At 44.6% G+C, this 18,121-nt stretch overlaps 1 pseudogene across 1 annotated transcript; it reads right to left on the minus strand.

Moving 5' to 3' along the window:
• Positions 1-1,667: 1,667 nt before the first annotated feature.
• Positions 1,668-3,035, minus strand: LOC310798239 (phosphatidate cytidylyltransferase 2 pseudogene; annotated as a pseudogene). Its single transcript has one exon. The product of its transcript is annotated as a phosphatidate cytidylyltransferase 2 pseudogene (transcript).
• Between the last annotated feature and the right edge of the window lie 15,086 nt (positions 3,036-18,121).

An 18,121-nucleotide genomic window follows, 5' to 3' on the forward strand; every position in this document is an offset into this window, starting at 1 on the left:
AATTACACATGAACACCAAATGTAATTACACAGTAATTACCAATAGTTATAAATGACATTCATATGTAGTTACATTGTAACGGAGTGAGTCTCTGCAACTGTAGTTCATATGTAGTTACATGGTACTGGACCTGTAAAGTGGAGTGAGTCTATGCAACTGTAGTTCATTATGTAGTTACATGTTCCTGGACCTGTAAAGTGGAGTGAGTCTATTCAACTGTAGTTCATATGTAGTTACATGGTACCGGACCTTTAAAGTGGAGTGAGTCTATTCAACTGTAGTTCATATGTAGTTACATGGTACCGGACCTTTAAAGTGGAGTGAGTCTATTCAACTGTAGTTCATAGTAGTTACATGGTACCGGACCTGTAAAGTGGAGTGAGTCTGTTCAGCTGTAGTTCATATGTAGTTACATGGAGGGTGAATGTCTTGAAGGCCCTGATATCTCCACTCCTGATGTTTGGTTGATCTATCAGATCGGGGGGCTGCCTGTTGCTCGTCTAGTGTGCAGGTTGGTGCAGGTCCCAGTGGAAAGCAATGAATATGATTAGGTTTCCATATTTTTGCTACAAGGTCATTTCCACATAGTCAAGAGCGTCACCTCAGGTTGTAATTCACGGTGATGAGCTGGTTGGAAATCAAACGGAGAGCCTATCCACCTTATTTTTGGCGGCCATTTTTGCCTGATCTGCCTGATGGGTGCTTCTTCCGGTGTGATCCTCCCAGCCTTGTTGCTGACAGCTTGACACCCGTCTGGGAGAACGGGGCAAATCACTAATCAGGTCCAGCTTGGCCAACATCTCGTCGATAAATATCCCTTTAAGAGCGCAGTGCATTCATGTTGTAATCGCCTGCTGTGGCTAATATTAGCCGCTAGTTAGTTATGTTACATGGCAGTAAAACGCCACTGAATGACCAAATTTATATAACTTTTAACCGTTTCGGGCAAAACCCGTTTCCATACGGACCCATCAGCGTTGGTTAGTTGTTTATAACGTGGCTGGCTATATTTCTAACGTTCTATCTATCTATCTATCTCTGCACACTGAGAATACTGGGAGGCGGGCCATAGCATCTCTGTCGATGATTTGATTCGACAGTTCTGGGCACTGGCGTTGGCGTTGGCCAATCCTGGCGTGTTCCACCCCCAAATCGATTGTCTTCAGGTGCAAAGCGAGTGGCTTCTAGGACGAACAGGCTCTCTGAGCCTCGCGCCACTAACGTTATTTTAGAGCAGCGCAGTAAATACAATATTCCTGCAACGCGAGTTTAACTAAACAGTTACATGTACTCTGCATTCTACATCAAATAAAGACATTACTGTTTGTTTTATTTGGTATGTTACATACTTATTGGCCAAGTTATGTTCAATTCAACCAGGGTACAAGGGACTGAGTGTAGGCGGCCATCTTTTCAAATCAAGTAGAATACCATTTAGGAAATGGCAGGCTGCAACAATAAGTCACGTTAAACCGGACCTTGTACGCACAATTATTTTTTACAGTGGGGCATTCAAAAATAAGGTGGATAGGTGGATGATGATGGAAAAGGGCCCGGTATCGTATACAGGCAGACTTCTTTGTGCGTGTATGTGTGTATATACACAAACTCTCCAAACAAATCACACAAACACGGTCCAGTCACACCCTGTGAGGCTGCGGGCGTGTCACTCGGCCTGGGCAGCGGCGGGGAGCATGCCCCTCTCTCTCAGGTGGGAGTGCAGAGTGTGGAAGATGCCGAGTTGCTGCTCAGGCTGCAGCACCAACAGCTGCTGCAGCACCTTACTGGGGTTGGGCCCCCTGACAAAGCTGGCTATGTAGGCGTACGTGAAGATGGTCATCAGATACTGACAGTCCACCCGGTCCACGATGCCACCGTGGCCCGGGATGGTGCTGGCAAAGTCTTTGATTTTGAAGGCTCGCTTAAAGCCGCTGGCGAAGAAGCCGCCAAACGGCCCGATGAGAGAGCCGAAGGTGGACAGCCAGATGCTGTGTATCTGGAAGGGGTACAGGTTCACCGTTTTCCATCTCAGCGTCTTCTGGATCACGTCGGGAAGAGTGTACTCCTGCATCACAAAGATGTCCGCGGGCGTGCATTCGATGGTGAACGTGCTGGTCTCACTGATGTAACCCACGGGACACACAAAGTACGGGAACTGGGACAGGAGGTAGGCCAGGATGAAGCCGAAGACCACGGTGGAGAAGAAACCTCCGATGAAGCCCTCCCACGTCTTCTTGGGAGAAAGCTTTATGAGTGGAGTTCTGCCTAAGAAGAATCCAAACAGATACGCCATACTGTCATTGCAGATCACAATGGAGGTGGGGACAATGAACCAGATCATTCCGTCGAACAGGTTCTGAATGGCTAGGTGGGACTGGGTTACCACAAACAACAGGGTCACATGGGTCAAAGCAAACATATAAAACTGCAGACGATAATGTTTTTTCTCGAGACGCAGCACAAACATGCAGAAGACGGCGAGGTAAAAAGCTAAGGAGATGAAGGGATGGTAGCGAGCCAGGTATGTCAGCGGTTCCCTCTGCACCAGGGCCCCAAAGTAATCGGCGACAGTTTCACCATAGAAGAAGTAGTTGGCACAAACCAGGAAGCACCAGCTCGTTCTGAACCACGGGAAATCGTAGGAGTAAACGCGGTAGCCGATGATGGCGATTATTTCTTGGAAACACTTGATTTGGATGGACATGACCACCAATATGAGTGTGATAGGTCCCAGGTAGATGATGAGGAAGAAGCCTGATATCATGGCTAAACCGGACACCACTCGTATCCAGCAGTTCTTCCATCTGGGCGGCAGCCCCTGCAGGGCTTTGATGAGACATTGTGGAGTGTTGTCAGTAGTATCTGCAGAGGGAGGGATATCTGGAGTGTCTGCTTTGGAGTCACCATCGCGTTCTTCTCCCCCTGCCTCGTCCTGCAGGCCCAGCCTGTCCTTGCCATCGGCCTCCTTGTAGCCGATATTGTCGTCGTTGCTGTCAGGGTCTGCGCCTCCACCTCGCTTCCTCATCTCCGTCATGTTTGCTGGAAACGGTTGCATCAGATAAGCCGAGTTTCCAGGTTCTACCGAGAGAAGAGTTCTGGTTCCTTGCTTCGTACTCGTACCACCCTCTATTTATACCACTAGCAGGGAAAGATTTATGACATCACTAATGATGTCACAATGGCTAAGTAGAAGAGGAGTTATTACATCACTGATGATGCCACTATTTGTAGGTTATGATGACAGCACTGAAAATGTCACAACGCATGAGTCAAGTCAAGTCAAGTCAAGTCAAATTTTATTTATATAGCACCTTTCATACACAAAGGCAATTCAAGGTGCTTTACAAAAAAATAATCGAAAAAACAAGCAGCAAAGCAATGCACATATAAAAAACACATAAAAAACACAGCCGAAATTAACAAACATGAAACATTATTTCTGTTTGAGTAGAGGGGGATTTATGACCTCACTGATGATGTCACAATGGAAGAAGAAGATACCATTCTTACAGTATCTCTGTAGTATTCCTATATCCTCCATTATCATCATCATCATCATCTCATAATTAAAATTGCCTAACGGTGTTAGTCATGATTTTGCGGTGTTAGTCACGTTCTGTGTCACCAAGTGACACAAAACCACAAATTGTGACATAATCGGTGACATCATTAGTGAGGTCTTAAATCCCACAACATGTTGTGCCCATGGCGTATCGTCTCCAGAGTCTCCACCCTAGAAATCGAGCCAGACATCTCAGGACTGCCGGAGAAACGTAACCATTATCCCCGGATGTAGTTGTCAGTACAGGCTACTATACTTTACCTAGAGCTCCCCCTGGCGGTAAACCTGCAGCACTACAATAATAATACGTGTCCTATAGGCCTACTATGTAAAGCAAAATCCTAATAAGTACTAAAACTAAGAGGGAAAAGATGATATTCTGAATATTAAGGAAATCCTCTAAGACTGATATGACCGTAATCTCCTGGCCTCAAGGGCGTAGCGTAACAGCTAGACTTCTAGGTACTAGCACATTTGAGTTGTGTGACATCTCACAAGGTTAGAACTTGTGTTTGAGTGAGATGGTCCTACTTCATGCAAATGATAAGAATTGTTTATTTGTTTATTTGGATCCCCATTAGATGTAAGAATTGTTCTATGAATCTTAATTTTCAAACAAAGTTACAAAAACGTTTGTGTAAGCTGTCAATTGTTGTTTTTAGAAAAAAAAATCGGAATCGGCAAAAATCGGTATCGGCAAGTCAGACTATTCAAAAATCGGAAATCGGAATCGGCCAAGAAAATGGCAATCGGTGCATCCCTAATATGTATATATATATATGTTAAAAATAAATCTATATATGTATGTATATATATGAGCACGATCACTTGTAAATTTCTTTCAAAAAAATTTTTTTCTTCTAAAGTTCAGTTAAATACCATAATTGAAACTGCGTTAACATGTTTTGTTTTTGTAATTTTCTTTTATTTACATAGGGTAGGCAAAATAAGCTGCGGCTTCAGCCTACACCTTTTCGGCCCATCTTGCCTCAAGTCATTGTATGTGTGTATTGTCATGATTTGTTGAATGGACCGAAATAAACTAACTAACTAACTAACTTGGAATGATCTAAAATTGAGAGCAAAGCCATTTTTTGATAGTCTTACAAAAGTGGAACAAAAATGTAGCATGTGGTTTCCCCACTAAACTAAAACCCACCACCCCAACCTGCAGTTTATGATTCCACACACAGCAGATAATCTGCAGGGTTATTGACGGTCTTAAATGTCCTGCTGTGAGGCTCTTCTCTGCAAGCAGATGCTCAGGTAACTGCTAACTGGCCCAGTTAGATGGACATTTGTAGGCAACCTCTAAGCACCACGCCGATATCACAACACCACCTGTTCACTCCAGCTCCCAAAGAAGAGAGGAGTGAGTCTCTCTCTCACCTCTCTTCCTCCATCCTTTGTCCCCTCCTCTCTACATTGCCATTTCCAACACCCCCCCCCCTCTCTCTCTCTCTCTCTCTCTCTCTCTTTATTACTAACAAATGATGATGTTGGCTGAGAGAGAGTAAAAGAGGGGCAGGACTCATCTAAGCCTCCAGCAAATGAGCACTGTGATCTCCTCTGGAGGGGGCAAATGATCGTTTGTTGTGTGCGTGGGTTTAGTGATTGGCAGGCTCCCCCACCACCTCGACGGAGAGCAAGAGAGGACACCCACACACCCACACACACACACACACACACACACACACACACACACACACACACACACACACACACAATGAGGCTGGAGCTGGAACGTCATGATTTCTTTACACACACTTCACACACAGAAGTCAGATAAAGAAAAAGTACAGGTGCTCATGAGATACACACACACACACACACACACACACACACACACACACACACACATTTACACGATACATCGTTTGCACAAGCAGCTTTTTATACAACCTGTAAACGTTTCAAAATTAAGCGACCTCTATCGGTCGTGCAAATAACGAGTCTGCTCTGGAACATGGCGGATGTCAAGGTGTTGGCAGAGGTGCAAACACTTGGATTTCACACAGGGAGGATTAAAGCAAAACAAAAACAAAACAAAAACTTTTGACTGAAAATTTTCCAGGCCTTTTTTCCACCATGTGGTCGATTCCCATAGGATTTCACGTAAAAAAATTTTTTTGAGAAAGCTGGTCCACATACAAACACTTTTATAAATGGCGGGGGAGGAATTACAAGAAAAAGAAAAAGAAAATTCTAGGAAGCCTCAATGCTATATACACTACAGTAGTTAACAACTTGGTGTCAGTAACAAGGAGGTTGATTTTGTGTCAGTTTGGAGCCCTGCCTGACTTATTCATAATTTACAATTTGATAATTTCATCACCAATTAGTCATGCTACCTACCATAGCTTGGGAAATACCTGTAATATAATACAATAGCCTACATAAGAGATTATCTCTGACAGATAGGGAGGGGTGTCCCATTCAAGCTGCACACTGTATCACATGTTCAAGAAAATGATCAGGAAAAAACAGAGGGGGATTGATATATTATTTATTTTTGCTTTGACTGAAATTATATCTCCCCTTGTGCATGTGCATCTGCGTATTATTTGCATTTGTGTCTGCGTAGCAGCAGCGTGACTTGTCAGTGCTGGGGGCGACAGATGGGAGTGTGTGTATCTCCATGTGCAAGTGTACGTGTGTGTGTGTGTGTGTGTGTGTGTGTGTGTGCGTGCGTGCGTGTGTGTGTGTGTGTGTGTGTGTGTGTGTGTGTGTGTGTGTGTGTGTGTGTGTGTGTGTGTGTTTGAGGTGGTGAAGTGCGGGGTGACCTTTCGGGTGCTGTAGAGGTGGCATCAGTGTGACAGTGTGACAGAGCGGGCCTCAGCATGCCTGTAATGGATGAGCTCTCTCAAGGTGAACACCTCTCCTTCTCTCCCCGTCCCCTGCTCCTCTCCTCTCTGCTCCTCTCCTCTCTGCTCCTCTCCTCTCCTCTCCTCTCCTCTCCTCTCCTCTCCTCTCCTCTCCTCTCCTCTCCCTCCATCCCGTGTCCCCTCTCTCCACTGAGACACTCCAAATGTTGTCCCAGTCTTCTGTGCTTGTTTTTCTACATTGCTGTTTTGAACCAGTGAAATTGAACAACGCTTTCCTGTTTCTTTGTTTGCTATTGCACATAATATGAATTTTGAGTTGATACTATGAGTTTTTTGTTTGTTTTTTAGGGCTGCATATAAGTATCATCAAAGGACAAGAGCCTGTTTCTATCCACAAATATGTCAGAATATCGCCCCATGAGATTTAAAAACAAAGCACACCCAGGTGAGAAGTAAGCGGTGCAGACATCATCAGCCTATACAGTGTCTGTCCTAAATCACTGATGACATCACAATTGCTTAACTGACATCACTGATGACATAGCTATACACAACATCACTGATAATGTCACAATGTCTATGACATCATCAGTGGGATACCACTGGCCCAATTGATGTTTGTGGGGCATGACACTATCAGTGGGTATGCCATCATCAGCCGGGGGGGGCGTTTGCATGCTCACTTGATGGATTGTGTTTGTTTACTAATGACATCATCAGAGCGGTGAAGCCATTTCTATAACTGACTTTGCATGTTTGTCCATCTGTCCTTCCACTCAATGAATGTGGGGCATGACATCATCAGTGGGTGTGACATCATCAGTCGGGGGGGCGTTTGCATACTCAGTCGATGGATTGTGTTTGTTTACTCTGACATCATCAGTCACCACTGGCCACCACTGGTGACAGATGGACATTCCGTGCCATAACGAACGGAAGGACTCACAGACGTGCTTACAGTAAACTGCGAAGCGGCTGCACACAGTTTAATATTATACTCTATATTTTAATAGATAGCACAGTCGGGTATGACACAATTAATTCATATCAGAATGAAAAGGAAGACTTCACCCATCATCTGATCGCTTCACTACCAATTATGCTATACTACTACGTATCCAATTATAATCCCACACAGAGCCTATTCCTGTCAATTGAATTTCTGTTATGTCCCCACGTTCCAGCTGACATTGCCCTTTCAAAAGATTGGACATAATGATAATGATGGAGGAAAGATACAGTGTGTTGTAATCCCTCAGCGAGCGGAGGTGGCGATGGAAGGGGCACAATCTGTTCTCCTTTATTGATCTGGTGCTGAAAAGACACGCATGGCAGCTCACAGCAGCAGGCTCGCTTGCATGATATCGATGGAAGTGCGCGACCGCCCACACCTCTGAGAAATGGATCCCGCTGTTCGTCCTTTAGACCCAGCAGACCGGGGGAGGCGGCCTCGCAGCGTCCTGCTGGTAGCGTGGACGGACGGCAACGGCTGTGAGCCATTTTGTCGACTGGTATCGTTGTTTGACGAGTCGACGTCACCTCGAAAAAAGTTGCCGCGCAAAAAGATCGTTGTACTTAAAGGAACACTCCGCCCATTTTCAACCAGCTTTGTATCATTAGAACATCAGTAGTATATCAGAAAACTGTAAACGGTTTTGAAGTCTGTCATTTAATTTGACAGTTATTGAGTGTTAAAGTGTGGACCAGTGACATCACTGGTCCACACTTTAACACTCAATAACTGTCAAATTAAATGACAGACTTCAAAACCGTTTACAGTTTTCTGATATACTACTGATGTTCTAATGATACAAAGCTGGTTGAAAATGGGCGGAGTGTTCCTTTAAGTGGGTTAAGCTGTCATTCAACTCGATGTCTGCGCATCCTTTCTGCAAATGCATCCGAGCTCTAAAATAATCTCAGTTCTAGTGTAATATAATGGGAAGTGTTTTACGAATTCCAACTAGGTCTACTACTGAACATTCACAACTGTTGGTAGAACTTTGCCTGTGTGAATTCAACTCATGCAGGGCTGTTAGTCAAGAGCGCTTTTAGTCAAGTCCGAGCCAATAGAGGACCTAACCGCAGGGATGACTTTAGCATGATGAAGTTAGCATCTCGCTGGGTTCCTTCATCTGGAAGTCAATGTCATTTTTGTATGGGGATTTTGGTTGGATGTCTGCTTGGTAGCACTTTTCTGGTTAACAAAAGTTTATGAAACAGACCTTTGTGTTCAAAACTAGACCATTAAAAAATATGGACTGAATAGGCCTACTGAAGTAGATCTCTTAGAAAACCATCAAATGGGTGTAAATGTGTGCATACAACATGCTGCTGAACTAAACCCAACTGAATTAACTGACCTGGTTACTCACTAATCACAGTTTTTGAAAATATGCAGCTGAGGAGACTATGAGCCAGAACAGTCTTCAGGTAGCGCAGCACAGCACAGCACAGGCACGACATACAGACACACATGTAGTTCAGTCGAGTGTCACAATATGAAATGACTGTCATTATAGGCTTCATCGTGTCACTTCAAGCGAAAGACAGCTACCCATCGCTCGTTAATAACTGAATATGATCTTGCCTCTTTGCCTTAATTGTCCAATATGTTACTGTAAACAAGCCTAACGAGGTTACCATTTGCATTAATGTGACAGATTTGTTATACATATACGTGTACTCTGTAGTAATTGAGTTAATTGTCAGATCATTAAACGTTAATTACATGATTATGGTCCTGCTATAAGTCGTTCAGCACGGCACTCGAGCCCTTCTCTTCAACTGGGAAACAGCGGAGCGATTCAAAGAAGATTGCATTTGTGACAAACACCATTCCCCACTCATCCATCATGGCTGCCAAACTTAGACATTCATTATAAAGTTTGCCGATGGATGCAGCCTGTTCTGCTCGGCCATTCATTTTTTTAGACCCCCCCCCCTTCCCTCCCTCTCTCTCTCTCTCTCTCTCTCTCTCCCTCTCTCTCCACCCTTTCTATCTCTCCGTCTTTTTGTCTCTCACTCTTTCTACCCTACAGTCTCTGTGCACGCGCTTGTGTGTACAACACTCTCCTCCCTTCTCTCCTACACTGTGGATGGAAAGATGCTGAGCAGCGGTATAACAAAAGCAGGCAGTACATTAATTAAATACAGCAATTTGCTTTCCTCTCCTTTTTGTTGCGGGGACAGCACCGCTAAGATTGATGAGGCACTGTCCGATACACAAGGAGCCACTTCATCTATATCTGAGGGTAATTGTGATGGAACACCCATTAGGTGGCCAGTATGTATTAAGATGTCAAGTTTTATATTCTAAACTGCTTTCGTTTTGTTTATTTATTTTTATTTCATTTATTAGTCTTTTCTCCGTTGTTTTTTTTAAACTCTTTTGCATATAAGCATATCTGCTTGCCGAGCAGCAGTGGCGCTAATAGCAACAGTGCAAGCAATGCAACAAGATAAGTGCTTTTGCAGGCCAGAGGGAGAGGGAGGGGGAGGGGGAGGAGGAGGGGGAGGAGGAGGAGGAGTTGGACGGGAAGGAGGAGATGGAACAAGAGGATAGGAGTGTGAGTAGGAATAAAGAGCAGGAGGAGTGCAGCGGTAGATTCCCTGCCTACCAACATGAGGGTCGCGGGTTCGAGCCCCCGTGTTCGTGGCCGGGCGTCCATACTGGTACAATTGGCTGTGTCTGCGGGTGGGAAGCAGGATTAAGGGTATGTGTCCTGGTCTGGTCCTTACACCATGTTTTCATCTTAAATCTGCCCTGTAGCCAGATGCTCAAGGAAGAATAATCCAGCTGCACATATGGCTTTATTTCAGCTAAAAAAAGGGTGTAAATGACGTCTTTTCAAGTCAACCTTTCAGCTCAGGGCTTGTGGAGACTTGGATTGCTCCAGGTGAGCAGGATGGAAGCTATCCCCGTGGAATGATCTGATCCTGTCAGCAAGCACGGATTAAGAATGCAGAGAGAGGCCCCTGGGCACAAACTCTTGGAGCTTTCCCTACCACTTATATGATGGCCATCCCCACGCTCAGTTATGTCTCATCAATTGTTGCAGCAATTTTTGTGTTGATACAATTTGTTTGTTAGAATTTATTTTAAAAAAAATCCAAAAATCCATCCAAAATAACACATAAGACACCAAGAGGACTAGGACCCCTTTGAAAATGGCTATGCTAGTTTTTCCCTCACCAAATTTGAACCTTGATTTAGAGCGTTATTTAGCCACCGTTCGGACAAGCTAGTGTGACATGGTTGATTGATACCAATGCATGCGGTCTTCTAGTTTCATATAATGCCATATATTCACTCTAGCTTTCAAAATGAACCCGCTACAGCTTCTGACAGACAGCAATGTTGGCCGCAGACACACAGACAGGATGAGAGCGCAGTTGGTGTGTGGTGGTTTTGGAGGCCCCTAGAGGTTGGAGGCCCCTGGGCACCATCCCAATTGGCCCGGTGGATAATCCACCCCTGCCAGCCTGTCAGTGGTGAAAACAAGCTTGTTTAGTGCAGTAGGGGCATGTGAGGAAAAATGGCTGCCAACTGAAGCAATCTTGGTCAATACCACATCAATTTCAAAGATCTCTGTTCACATTTCACACAGCAAACCTTAGTGCTCAATTCAGATTTTTTTTTGTTCAGATCCAATTTTTTGTATGGCTGTTCACACAGACCTTTTAAAAGTGGCCAATATCAGATTCCAGTGTGAACAGGCCACACGGCCCTGAAGTGACCCGCATGTGCAGAAGAGCAATAACGTCACACGCAGCACACTGCTGTTCTACGTAAACCCGGAAGAAGACAGCATAAACATGGCGGTAGTTGACGCCGGTGTTGTTTCATGTGTTGTTTACGGTTTAATTTATTGTTATTGTGCGGTGGACACCAAGCGAATACAGGAGCAGATGATAGCGAGGAGGCGGAGGAGGAGAAAGAGAGACACAATTTTAACGATGGCTTTCTGTGGAGCAATAAGCTGCTACTTCTGTCCAGAGGAGTTTGTGGATGCGTGGTGTGGGACCGTGACGTGCATGCCTAGACTGAAACGGAGTTCATCAACAAATTTCAGGATGTCAAGGGCTACTTTCAACTACATCTGTCAGTGCCTAATCCACAAGACTCTCACGGCAAGACACTCACTACAGGCGACCCCTCAAGTTTTGCTTGCACAGAAGTGTCACCCCAAATACTGTCCCTCCACTGACTAGCTCCCTCGCAGCTGTCCTCCATGTCTGTAATCACAATCTGCCTGCCTGGCACCTCCTGCCAGCGCAAAATAGTGACGAATGTCGCTCTGGAGTGACGCAAAAGTCACATTGAAGTCTGATACGGACTGTGTTCTGTTCACACCGAGGTCACATTGCAAAAAATCGGATTCGAATCAAGATTTTTTTCCACATTTGAAAGTAGCTAGCCTTAAAAAAGTCACATTCCATGTGACTTGTACTGTTCACACAGTCATGGAAAAGACTGACCTGAGTCACTGAGATCAGATTCGGGCCACTTTGTGCCTGCTGTCTGAACGTAGCCTAATTACATTAAAATAATAATAATTCAGGTATCAGAGGTGCTTTGTGCCCACCTCCTTCTAACCAACCAACACTGTTCCTTCTGTTTCTCTTCTAGTCTCTCTTTCACCTCTGGCCCTCCCCTGAGGTGCCACATCTCTCCACTTCACTCTAATTGTTAGGAGCAGACTTAGTTAAGGTGTCACCTGAACACATCCAGAAGCCTCGAACGTGACGACAGCCCACCACCACCACCGGCTTCCAATAGCTTCCCATAAAGCCCGTGGCACACACGGACTAACTGAGGGCTAAATTGGTATTGTAGGAGGGTCAGGCGTGGCCGGGGGGCCCTGAGGGAACACTTGACCCTTCCTGTCACACACTGGGCAAAGTCTTACACGTGCTTCACACTTGAGCTGTTCAAGCTGACTATGATCCATTTACTCCCACAGCAGCTCAATTAACACATACAGCCAGTAGCACATGCACTACAGGCTTTCAAGCATGCACGTACACACACACACACACGTGTGTCTGTGCACAATATACCTACACATACAGATATGCACACACACACACACACACACACACACACACAGACACACACACACACAGACACACACACACACACACAGTTCACTGGCTACATGTACAGTATAATAAAAGTAAATGGTAATTGCTTCCCTAGTTCTAACCTGGCCGTCACGATCAATGGATGTGACCCAGGTGATTAGACGAGACAAGCACCCAAAGCCATTGATTAGAGACATCCACTCCATAGTATTCTATAGATTTATGAAGCGCTTGCACCGAACAATGAGTCAACCCAATGGGATTTCTTGTGTAAAGGTTACGAACGGGTAGAGAATCTTCTCATTTCTAACAGGATGGAAGTGACCTTTTCGAGAAACTTTGCGAGAATGGTGAGCGATGCGGTAATTGTGGAGCGTACGTCTTTAAAATTCAAAATATGGATTCCTTTGTTTTCAGAGGACCGCTACATACATTTTGTATAGATTGAAAAATCAAGTAATTACTCATTCTTCTGAAATGACACATTTTCTGAAAGTTAGCAGAGAGCCCCTCGTAATTAATCAAGATTATTCAGTGAAGCTAATTGTTACCGTCACTGCGATACTGACTATAGGAAGAAACAAGCAAGTAGCAGTAATCACAATAATAATTTCATGTTGTTTTTGCTATATATATATAAGTTAGTTAAGTTAGTTAAGTTATCCTTTATTTATCCCCATGGGGAAATTCATCCTCTGCATTTGACCCATCCTCTACTAGGAACCTTGGGCAGTGGGCAGCTGCAGTGCAGCGCCCGGGGACCAACTCCAGTTCTTTTGCCAGTGCCTTGGTCAGGGGCACTGACAGGAGTATTAACCCTAACATACATGTCTTTAGGTGGTGGGAGGAAACCGGTGCACCCGGAGAAAACCCACACGAACACGGGAAGAACATGCAAACTCCTCCACACAGAAAGGACCTGGGATTATATCTTTTAATTTTACTGTAATTTCTTCATATATCTAAATTGAGAATATTAGCTCTGAAGGCTTAGCAAGTTCAACCAGTACACTAGCAGCAGTTAGCTGAAAATGAAGAAAATGTCATTACAGTACCACCAGCGTCAATTCCACCATGTACATTTAGAAATTTGGCAAGCAAATTCCATTTAAAAAAAATACATGAAATGATGTTACCATGTTCTGTTGATGATTCCAGACAAAATGACTATAAAGCTTAGGTAGATAATTGAAGGTTTTATGAGATTTTTTCAGAAATTGAAGTACACAAAAGTGCCTAAAATCAAATAATCACCCCACTATGTCCTTTCAGCATTCAAGCTTATCAACTGGAGATCAAAAAGAAAAATATACAACTAGAGACATTTAATATTTACAATAGGAGAGGTAAGTGTTTCCAGACCTCAAATAATGCATTTCATGTAATGTATAGCTGAATTAGATAGGGTCAATACTCTACAGTTGTTATTGCTGAATGGAGCAAATCAATACACAGTAATAGAATAGTTTTTTATTGTGTGTATAGATGATAGGCGATTGTTCATTATGTATGTGGCTGTGTATGTTTGCATGTGTGTGTGTGTGTGTGTGTGTGTGTGTGTGTGTGTGTGTGTGCGCGTGCGTGCGTGCGTGCGTGCGTGCGTGCATGGCTGTGTGTGTGTGTGTGTGTGTGTGTGTGTAGTATGTACAGTAGATAGAACAGATTAAATAGGGCCAGAATGCAGAAAGGATGTAGAAGACAAAAAATAAAAATAAAATAAAAATAGCAAGGCTGTGTTTCTTATACCGAGTTTTAGACTTGTACGGCAGTCACAGCTTATTCAACATATAAAACATGTGAGCATATGTATTCCGAAGCAAAATGGAAAGTATGTAAGTTCAATACTGTATACTACTCCAAAAATGTCACGCAACAAACAGAAGATTTCCTCACATCATTATTATGCAACGTCAGTTGACAGTTCACTTCTGTTAACCACTGTGTTTGGATGTCTGACCTCTGAGGTCTAGATAATATAACTATTTAAAACTATAGCTTGGCGAAAACTTTCACATTTTCTTTGGACTTTTTTTTTATATTGCTCCTCCTACATTAATAGCCCTTGCACGCCCTGGAGGATATCACTTGTGAAATAACTTCAATGAGATATGAAGCATTAACCTTATTCACAAGGAGGATAGGGAGATTTGAGAGAATGGAGATTGAAACAGGACAGATATTACAGTAAAACCCTTTCTATATTTCTGAGGGAGGGGGGGTATCATTCATCTTATCTAAAGACACACATCCCAGCAAAATCTCCCTGGTTAAAAAACTGCCTGCCTGCCTGGACTGTTGTGCCAAACAAAACAGCAAGACAAAGCATCTTCTCCCCTGCTTTTCACCTGGTGATCAGCAGAAGAGTATCTCTCGAAACTCGCTGTCAGGCAAAATGGATTGTACTTAATTTCCAATAAGGTGCTTAAGAGCGATCCCTAATCACGCCTTTAATTAGAATCCCGTGGTCATTAAGGGGAGATAATTCAGTGAAAAATACCTCTGCTCTCTCTGTGGGAGCACAGCAACGCGGCAGACGGACGAACGTGCTGCTCTGCACACAGGCCAATTCCTCTCCTCTCTCTGTGCAAACTACCACAGGCTGCATCATCATAGGGCCTATTAATGCAAGTAAGAAAAACAAGATTTGTCCACCTGGCTTCCTTCCACCAGAGGTATAATAGCTGAGAAGAGATTTATACTGTAGTGTTTTACTTCACTTTGTCAACAGAATTTGACTTTGCTTTGGACCGTCCACCTCAGGAACACCTAAACCTGCAATAAGTGATTTCAGACTGTCAGAAAGGTTCCATGTCATGGAGAGAGATAGGCTGCCCAAGGGGGCCCAATCCGCCCGGGGTCAATCAGGCCTGCCGGGTCCCCTAGGAGCTACCCGGGAATAGTGACTTCACCAGGGAGTGTATGGCATCATCAGGGGTGCACGACATCACAATGGAGAGTGATGATGTCACACTGTGACTAGTTAGTCTCACATGGTCAGACCCAACGTCGACGTCAGCAAGCTTCCAGCGACGGAGGGTCTGAATCACAGACAGTCATCTTTCCTGGAACCCAAGATGGCAATCCATCAAGATTCTGATGGAGAAATCCGATTGGCGGTTGGGCTGTGACCGGAGTTACGTCATACAGGCGTGCACACATTCCGAATGCACCACGAGGTCCTTGGTTGGTCAATTCATTACGACTGTCACACATCCTTTTTCTTTTTTTTTGTCTTGGGGGGGCGGGCGCTAACCGCTTTTGAGAGTTGTGTTTCCAGACGTAGATGTATGGCTACTGCGAGACTACACTGAGACTGACATCATCAGCAATGACACAAAGCCACGTGACAGCATCGACACGATGACCTCATCAGTGACATCACGATGTCACTCCGCGGTCCAATCCGCTCTCCTGGAGGAGAGAATGATGCGGTTGGAGCTTGAAGCACTCCACCGTCAATTAGAGGGTGAGGACCCCTATAGCTTTGGACCCGGAGAACCTGACTACCAAGCTCCTGATCCAGGATTACAACAGAAGACTGGGCCATCCCGGCTCAAAGGACGCGTTTGCCGATATTCGGCGCACCTACTGCATTCGGCGCGGCCATAAATCCGTTCCATCGCTGTCTACAAGCCTGCGCTGAATGCCGGGTGAATGCCAGGGCTTGTCCCTGTGCCTTTCATGATGGGCCGGGTCGGCGCCGATACATCCCAGAGGCCCTATTGATAGGGCGTGGCTAGTCTCTTAAAACAGACTGTCTCATCTACATCCGGCGAATGCAGCTATACAGTCTGTACGTTACACCCCCAGAACATGCACAAGGAAGTTGGGAAAAAAACCTTCAGACTGGAAGGAAGTTCGACAAAATCCGACCAATCACGACACGTGTGTCCACGGAAAAAAAATCTGATTGGACTAATGAGCGGAAGACCCGCCTTAAAAAAATTCTGATTGGACTAATGAGCGGAAGACCCGCCTTTCTACTTCCCATTCCGGTTGGTGCATGATTCTCCCCCACGAAGTACAGACGGTATGGCGGAAGCATTGGAAAATTGCGGAAGCCAACTCGTCTGCTCTAAGAGACTAGGGCGTGGCCTAACGGGCCAATGGAGCCTAGCACTTCAGCCCCCTCAGTAATGCTGTGGTCACCTTTCCTACATGGTGCAAATGTGCTGCATACATTTGGGGGTGGCTGTTAGAAAGGTTCCCTGTCAGGTGCCTATTCACGGAGAGATGGGCTGCCCAGGGGCCCAAACTAACGTGGGCTATGTGGAGATTTCCTTGAGCCTCAAACAAAGCTTTGTTGCTGTATTCACCTCTTAGCTTGTTGTCAAAACCCATTTAATAAAACAATGCGCCATATTATATTCACATGTGGTGAAACATATATATGGACATGCACCTCATGTGTTTTTTCTGTAAGGACAGTGAGTAGCTTTATTTATTTTTAAACTAGCTTGTAACCTAACTCGCTGTAACACCCATTCCTGAAAAGATTCATCATAATGGCGGAGCTGATGGAAGGAGTGAGTAAATGTATTCAACTCGTACACTTGCTATAAATCGTGCATTCCTTTATAACTGGGAACTGGTAATCTTACCGGTTCAAAGTTCATGAGCTGGGACGTGACGTCACTAGAGCTGGTATTTCCCATTCCAAACTCGTAGGAGCCTCAGCAGCCCCGACGTAAAAAATCCAAGATGGCTGATCCACGCAACAACAGTAGTTATAATCGTACATGCTATTTAGCACTTCTGTCTTGTTTGTGTCTCATTAAATCAGCTGTACACACAGCACGGCCTACTTCTATCTGTGTGGACATGAGGCTGCAGTGTTTGTATGCGCAAAATGACACGAAATGCCTTGTTATCAACTGTTATTGCTAACAATGGCTAGCCTGGCTAGCGAGTGGATCTGACCAGTGAATAAACAGTGAACTTCCCAGCTCAACTTTTCTGCAAATGGAATGCTAACAAAATGGATGTGACGTCATTTAGCCTCCACATCCCAGTTATTTTGTGATAAAGGAACGCACGAAAAGCTTCAGTGGTCATTGTGGGACATGTAACCCTCAGTGGGAGAAAAATCCGGCAAGATCGGTGACACTTCTCTGTAGGTAGGCCTACTGTTACGGACACTAGTAGTTGGCGTCCATTTTTCCTTTCATTGCCCCGCCCCCTCATTCCTATTCTGATATGGAGCAATGATTTATAATATACGATGCTTACAGCTTATGCCCTATAAAGATCATGTCTGGTAAAGACTACACATCCCATGATTCCTGTCTGTGACGTAAATTCCTGTTTTGCGCATGCTGAGTACTTTAGACGCCAGCCGTGGACACCCAGTAACAAACAGAGTAAAAAGGCAACGGAGCAAAAGCAAGCAACTGACCTTTTTCACAGCAGCCATTTTGTGTCTAAAAGGCAGGGTAAAACACATGTGCAACCAAAACATTAATGAGGGTTTCCAACTTCCAATCCATTTAGGTGTTCCAGTGCTGGAGCCCTCATTAATATTTTGGTTGCACCTGTGTTTATTAGCTTAGCTATTAGCCTTTATGCACAATCCTTCACTAGGTTTGTCCTTCGGAGCCTCCGTAGTCCAGCAGCTTTGCTGTGGTTTACTTACAAATGTGTTGCAGT

This window comes from Poromitra crassiceps (genome assembly GCF_964638095.1).
Source record: "Poromitra crassiceps genome assembly, chromosome: 25".
NCBI classification, from domain to species: domain Eukaryota; kingdom Metazoa; phylum Chordata; class Actinopteri; order Beryciformes; family Melamphaidae; genus Poromitra; species Poromitra crassiceps.